Genomic DNA, 7,135 nt, shown 5'->3' on the forward strand with positions numbered 1-7,135 from the left:
CCTAGAGACAAATGACAATGAAAACACGACGACCCAAAACCTATGGGATGCAGCAAAAGCGGTTCTAAGAGGGAAGTTTATAGCTATACAAGCCTACCTAAAGAAACAAGAAAAATCTCAAGTAAACAATCTAACTTTACACCTAAAGAAACTAGAGAAAGAAGAACAAACAAAACCCAAAGTTAGCAGAAGGAAAGAAATCATAAAGATCAGAGCAGAAATAAATGAAATAGAAACAAAGAAAACAATAGCAAAGATCAATAAAACTAAAAGTTGGTTCTTTGAGAAGATAAACAAAATTGATAAGCCATTAGCCAGACTCATCAAGAAAAAGAGGGAGAGGACTCAAATCAATAAAATCAGAAATGAAAAAGGAGAAGTTACAACAGACACCGCAGAAATACAAAACATCCTAAGAGACTACTACAAGCAACTTTATGCCAATAAAATGGACAACCTGGAAGAAATGGACAAATTCTTAGAAAGGTATAACCTTCCAAGACTGAACCAGGAAGAAACAGAAAATATCAACAGACCAATCACAAGTAATGAAATTGAAACTGTGATTAAAAATCTTCCAACAAACAAAAGTCCAGGACCAGATGGCTTCACAGGGGAATTCTATCAAACATTTAGAGAAGAGCTAACACCCATCCTTCTCAAACTCTTCCAAAAAATTGCAGAGGAAGGAACTCTCCCAAACTCATTCTATGAGGCCACCATCACCCTGATACCAAAACCAGACAAAGACACTACAAAAAAAGAAAATTACAGACCAATATCACTGATGAATATAGATGCAAAAATCCTCAACAAAATACTAGCAAACAGAATCCAACAACACATTAAAAGGATCATACACCACGATCAAGTGGGATTTATCCCAGGGATGCAAGGATTCTTCAATATACGCAAATCAATCAATGTGATACACCATATTAACAAATTGAAGAAGAAAAACCATATGATCATCTCAATAGATGCAGAAAAAGCTTTTGACAAAATTCAACACCCATTTCTGATAAAAACTCTCCAGAAAGTGGGCATAGAGGGAACCTACCTCAACATAATAAAGGCCATATATGACAAACCCACAGCAAACATCATTCTCAATGGTGAAAAACTGAAAGCATTTCCTCTAAGATCAGGAACGAGACAAGGATGTCCACTCTCACCACTATTATTCAACATAGTTCTGGAAGTCCTAGCCACGGCAATCAGAGAAGAAAAAGAAATAAAAGGAATACAAATTGGAAAAGAAGAAGTAAAACTGTCACTGTTTGCGGATGACATGATACTATACATAGAGAATCCTAAAACTGCCACCAGAAAACTGCTAGAGCTAATTAATGAATATGGTAAAGTTGCAGGTTACAAAATTAATGCACAGAAATCTCTTGCATTCCTATACACTAATGATGAAAAATCTGAAAGAGAAATTATGGAAACACTCCCATTTACCATTGCAACAAAAAGAATAAAATACCTAGGAATAAACCTACCTAGGGAGACAAAAGACCTGTATGCAGAAAACTATAAGACACTGATGAAAGAAATTAAAGATGATACCAACAGATGGAGAGATATACCATGTTCTTGGATTGGAAGAATCAACATTGTGAAAATGAGTATACTACCCAAAGCAATCTACAGATTCAATGCAATCCCTATCAAATTACCAAGGGCATTTTTTACGGAGCTAGAACAAATCATCTTAAAATTTGTATGGAGACACAAAAGACCCCGAATAGCCAAAGCAGTCTTGAGGCAAAAAAATGGAGCTGGAGGAATCAGACTCCCTGACTTCAGACTATACTACAAAGCTACAGTAATCAAGACAATATGGTACTGGCACAAAAACAGAAACATAGATCAATGGAACAAGATAGAAAGCCCAGAGATTAACCCACGCACCTATGGTCAACTAATCTATGACAAAGGAGGCAAAGATATACAATGGAGAAAAGACAGTCTCTTCAATAAGTGGTGCTGGGAAAACTGGACAGCCACATGTAAAAGAATGAAATTAGAATACTCCCTAACACCATACACAAAAATAAACTCAAAATGGATTAGAGACCTAAATATAAGACTGGACACTATAAAACTCTTAGAGGAAAACATAGGAAGAACACTCTTTGACATAAATCACAGCAAGATCTTTTTCGATCCACCTCCTAGAGTAATGGAAATAAAAACAAAAATAAACAAGTGGGACCTAATGAAACTTCAAAGCTTTTGCACAGCAAAGGAAACCATAAACAAGACGAAAAGACAACCCTCAGAATGGGAGAAAATATTTGCAAATGAATCAACGGACAAAGGATTAATCTCCAAAATATATAAACAGCTCATTCAGCTCAATATCAAAGAAACAAACACCCCAATCCAAAAATGGGCAGAAGACCTAAATAGAAATTTCTCCAAAGAAGACATACAGACGGCCACGAAGCACATGAAAAGATGCTCAACATCACTAATTATTAGAGAAATGCAAATCAAAACTACAATGAGGTATCACCTCACTCCTGTTAGAATGGGCATCATCAGAAAATCTACAAACAACAAATGCTGGAGAGGGTGTGGAGAAAAGGGAACCCTCTTGCACTGTTGGTGGGAATGTAAATTGATACAGCCACTATGGAGAACAATATGGAGGTTCCTTAAAAAACTAAAAATAGAATTACCATATGACCCAGCAATCCCACTACTGGGCATATACCCAGAGAAAACCGTAATTCAAAAAGACACGTGCACCCGAATGTTCATTGCAGCACTATTTACAATAGCCAGGTCATGGAAGCAACCTAAATGCCCATCAACAGACGAATGGATAAAGAAGTTGTGGTACATATATACGATGGAATATTATTCAGCCATAAAAAGGAACGAAATTGAGTCATTTGTTGAGAAGTGGATGGATCTAGAGACTGTCATACAGAGTGAAGTAAGTCAGAAAGAGAAAAACAAATATCGTATGTTAATGCATGTATGTGGAACGTAGAAAAATGGTACAGATGAGCCAGTTTGCAGGGCAGAAGTTGAGACACAGATGTAGAGAATGGACATATGGACACCAAGGGGGGAAAACTGCGATGAGGTGGGGATGGTGATGTGCTGAATTGGGCGATTGGGATTGACATGTATACACGGATGTGTATAAAACTGATGCCTAATAAGAACCTGCAGTATAAAAAAACAAACAAAACAACTAATACTAAACTTTCATTGGGTTATTTGTATGGAAATATGTTAATATAAATGTTTCAGACATTACATGAAATTTCTAAAAATCTTATATTTGTATTTGTATGGAAATATGTATGGAAATATGTTAATATAAATGTTTCAGACAGTACATGAAATTTCTAAAAATCTTATATTTGTATTTGTATGGAAATATGTATGGAAATATGTTAATATAAATGTTTCAGACATTACATGAAATTTCTAAAAATCTTATATTTGTATTTGTATGGAAATATGTATGGAAATATGTTAATATAAATGTTTCAGACATTACATGAAATTTCTAAAAATCTTATATTTGTATTTGTATGGAAATATGTATGGAAATATGTTAATATAAATGTTTCAGACATTACATGAAATTTCTAAAAATCTTAAAAAAAAAAAAAAAAAAAAAAAAAAAAAAAAAAAAAGACTACGCCAAAGAGGCATATTTTGGGGTGGCATATTCTGCTACCGTTCACCAGCTTCCTCCCCAGGGCTCGTAGCTTTTCTTACTCATAGGAAGAAGGGAAAAAAATGATTTTGCTTTTTAAAACACTTAGCAATTGAAACACTAACTTCCTTTTTGCATAGCTGACTCCTGTATTTGGATGTATGTTTGATCATGTTTCCACTGTTACAAAAATGATTTTTGGTCTGGAACGCTGAGGGGGTCCACGCCTGCCCCGAACTCCACTTTTTAGCACCTGGAACTTAAAAAGGCAAAAAGGACTTAACAGGGCTCTAGCTACTCTCAAAGAATGTGCTCTAGTGATCTCCAAGAGAGGGCAAGCCTTTGCATACTTTAATATTCTGGAAGTTTGTGATGAAGAAAGAGACCAAATCAGTGAGATCACTGTCTGACATGACATACATTAAAAAAAAAAAAAATTACAAGCCCAAAATGGACTCATTTTCGCTTCCCACCCCCATCGCAGCAAAGCAAGACTTGATTGCAGTTTCAACCCCGCCCAGAAATGTGACCTTTAAAACAGTCAATCTTAAATTTCTGGATCAACACTATTGAGCTAATCTGCATGATAAAGACCCCTGCAGTTCCCTTCCCCCAAAAGAAGATGGCCTGGCTTGAAACAAATCCTTTCTTTTCTTTTGCTTAGACCTTCTTTCCCCACCCTCCACCAGCCTATAAAAACCCCCTCAGTGTGCCTTTCTAGTTGTTACATGGGATGATGCCTGATTCTTGCATCTTTCAATAAAGCCAATTAGATCTTCAAATTTACTCAACTGAATTTTGATTTTTTTTTTTTTTGAATTTTGATTTTTAACACACATCTCCCTTATGTCACTGAAAGACCAGAACCATGAGGTGTATGTTGGTGTATGTGCGTGTGGTCAGGCACTAGTTAGGGGTGCTGTTCATGACGTAATTTTTACAACTTGGACTGTGGTTAAGTAGGGGTTTGTGGTACTCCTCAACATTCCAAGAGGCAAACCACAGAACTCTGAACGGTGGAAGTTGTCTCTATTTTGAGAAATTCTGGCGAGTACTGGGTGGTCTAACTGCTGATGAGCTTTTTGAAAAATCCATTGCCCCTATTACTGAAACCAGGACTTAGTAACAGGTTAAAATAGAGCCTTCTGAGTCATCCTCTAAGCTCCAGAGGACAGAGACTGTTACAGTCACTGCTGTATGTCCAGAGCCTGGCAGTGCCTTGAAAATGGTGGGGAGGTAGAAGCCCAGCATCGGGTCCTGCCAGGGGGTTGAGAAGGAGAGAGACCGCCACCACCTCTCAGGGGTCCCAGTATGGCTTTTGGCCCTTGTATAAATGGGACAGTTATTGATTATCTCAGTTTAACAGTGCATATGCTCTCTCCAAATAAAATAGCTCATACAGATTGTCTAGGTTGCCTCACTGTTGTTTCCTCAGAGTATAACATCTCTTAGCTAAAATATATTGGAAGGTGTGATGGTTAATTTTATGTGTCAACATGACCTGGCAAAGGGATGCCCAGATAGCTAATAAGATACTATTTCTGAGCATATCTGTGAGGGTATTTCCAGAGTAGATAAGCATTTGAATCTGCAGACTGAGTAAAGATTACCCTTACCAGCGTGGACAAGCATCCATCATCCAATCTGTTGAGGGCCCAAAAAGAACAAAAACGTGCAGGCAGGGGGAATTCTCTTTCTCTCTTCTTGAGCTGGAACATCTGTCTTCTCCTACTCTGCGACATCAGAGCTCCTGGTTCTCACGCCTTCAGACTCTGGGACTTAACACCAGTAGCCCCCCAGTTCTCAGGCCTTCAGTCTCAGACTGGGAGCTATACCATCACTTCCCCTGGTTCTCAGGCCTTTGGACTCATTGAATTATACCACTGCTTTCCCGGTCACCAGCTTGCAGACAGCAGATCATGGTGGGACTTCTTGGCTTCCATAACCATGTGAGCCAGTTTCAATAATAAATCTCCTCTTCCATACGTCTCTATGTATCCTATTAGTTCTGTTTCTCCAGAGAATCCTCACTAATACAAAAGGGAAATGAACAGATATGAGAAGTGAAAGATATTGAGTTCACCTTATATAACTTGAACAAGTTTCTATTGTTTTCTTTTTAACAGATACTGAATTTGACCTTTTACTAGCACTCCAAACCACAGGGATAGTCTACCATTCTGTCCATGGTATACTTAGTGGAAATGCATTGTTGACCTATTATAAAAGATTAACTTTACTTCTAAACCCAAAATACCAATGCAGGTTTGTATCAGCAAAAGGTGGAAACAGGACTTCCGTTGGTTAGCTTGTACCGTGATTACAGATCTACTGTTTGCTTTAAAAACAAATGTAGAGGGGCTTCCCTGGTGGCACAGTGGTTAAGAATCCGCTTGCCAGTGCAGGAGACACAGGTTCGAGCCCTGGTCTGGGAAGATCCCACATGCCACGGAGCAACTAAGCCTGTGCACCACAACTACTGAGCCTGCACTCTAGAGCCCGCGAGCCACAACTACTGAACCCATACGCCTAGAGCCTGTGCTCTGAAACAAAGAGTATCCACCGCAATGAGAAGCCCACGCACCACAACAAAGAGTAGTCCCCGCTCACCGCAACTAGAGAAAGCACAGCAACGAAGACCCAATGTGGCCAAAAAATAAATTAAAAAAATTAATAAATTTATTTTTTAAAAAACTATAGAGATATCCGAACAAAATCTGGAGAATCGCACACCTAATTTGAATACAACTTGATTTCATTTTGTAGAGGCCTGGATATCACCACTGTTAGCTTCCAAAAGGAAATTACTAAGGCAAGTTTTTGGGATATAGTGTTGTCCTCAGAGGGCTTCAGACAGGGGAGGAGTAACTGGAATAGCTGAAGCAGGTAAGTATCTAATGGGTTTAAACAAAACTGCTTTCATAGGATCTTGGGATTAAAACTTTCACCATTTGGATAGTACATTTGTTTTAAAACACTACTAAATCCCAAAAACACTATGAGAGGATAGCTAGTGACTCATTTTGGTGCCAGACAAGTTCAAACAGGGGAAATGAAAACTGGGAACCAATATTAAGTGGTTCCAATATGAATGACGCTGCAATGATGAGATTTCATTTCCAAGGGATATTAACATGTTAGGTAGCCATCTCTGGTTGGGTCAATTTTCTACTCCAGGGAACCTGCATGTATTTGCTCTAAAACCAGCAACAAAAAGGTTTTGGTATGGGTAACATGGAACAAAAGAAGTAGAGAGATTGATATCTTCTTCAAGAAGCCCTAAAGAGCACACAAATATTACAGGAACTTTTGTAGAGAAAACAGAACATCACGAACAGACCATAACACAAAATGGGAAATTAATCACAAAAAAGCCAGTCAAAACTTCCAATAACTTATGGATGGAAGAAGATAGAATGAAGTTGACAAAATATTTAGGCCTGAATTACA

The sequence above is a fragment of the Balaenoptera acutorostrata genome, chromosome 2 (assembly GCF_949987535.1).
Source record: "Balaenoptera acutorostrata chromosome 2, mBalAcu1.1, whole genome shotgun sequence".
Lineage (NCBI taxonomy): Eukaryota > Metazoa > Chordata > Mammalia > Artiodactyla > Balaenopteridae > Balaenoptera > Balaenoptera acutorostrata.